Genomic DNA, 1,272 nt, shown 5'->3' with positions numbered 1-1,272 from the left:
AAGGATGGTTCAACATACACAAATCGATCAATGTAATACACCACATTAACCAAAAAAAAGTAAAAATTATAGGATCTTATCAAGAGATGCAGAAAAAGCATATGATAAGATACAACATCCATTTATGATTAAAACATTCAATAAAATAGGAATAGAAGGAAAGTACCTCAACATAATAAAGGGCATATATGATAAACCCTCAGCTAATATCATACTCAATATTGAAAAACTGAAAGCTTTGTAAAAAAAATATTTTTATTGATTTCAGAGAAGAAGGGAAAGGGAGAGAGAGAAAATAGAAACATCAGTGAGGAGAGAGAATCATTGATTGGCTGCCTCCTGCATGCCCCCTACTGGGGATCTAGCAGCAAACGAGGCATGCGGCCTTAACTGGAATTTGGAATTGAACCTGGGACCCTTCAGTCCCCAGGCAGACAGTCCATCCACTGAGCCAAACCAGCTAGGGTAAAGCTGAACGCTTTTCCTCTAAGATCAGGAACAAGACAGGGATGTCCAGTCTCACTCCTCTTATTCAACATAGTGCTGGAAGTCCTAGCCAGAACAATGAGGCAAAAGAAAGAAAAGGCATCCCCGTAGGAAATGAAGATGTAAAACTGTCACTTTTTGCAGACAAATGATCCTGTATATAGAAAACCTAAAGACTACACCAAAACACTATTAGAAACAATAAGCAAATCAAGTTGCAGGATACAAAATCAATGTGCAAAAATCCATTGCCTTTCTGTATACTAGCAACAAAACTTCAGAAAAAGAAATGGGGTGGGGGTGGGGGCGGAATTCCTTTTGCAACTGCAACCAAAAGAATAAAATACCTAGGAATAAATTTAACAAAGAACGTGAAAGACCTATACACTGAAAATTACAAAGCATTATTAAAAGAGATTGAAAAAGACACAACAAAATGGAAAAATATCCCATGTTCATGGATTGGAAGAATCAACATAGTTAAAATGGCCCTATTACCCAAAGCAATATATAGATTAAATGCAATCCCCCATCAAAATCCCAATGTCATTCTTTTTTTTTTAAAATATATTTTATTGATTTTTCACAGAGAGGAAGGGAGAGAGATAGAGAATTAGAAACATCGATGAGAGATATACATCGATCAGCTGCCTCCTGCACATCTCCCACTGGGGATGTTCCTGCAACCCAGGTAAATGCCCTTGACCGGAATCAAACCTGGGCCCTTTCAGTCCACAGGCCGGCGCTCTATCCACTGAGCCAAACCGGTTTTGGCTCAATGTCATT

This window comes from Myotis davidii, unplaced genomic scaffold (genome assembly GCF_000327345.1).
Source record: "Myotis davidii unplaced genomic scaffold, ASM32734v1 scaffold901, whole genome shotgun sequence".
NCBI classification, from domain to species: Eukaryota; Metazoa; Chordata; class Mammalia; order Chiroptera; family Vespertilionidae; genus Myotis; species Myotis davidii.
This window is presented reverse-complemented; position numbering follows the sequence as displayed.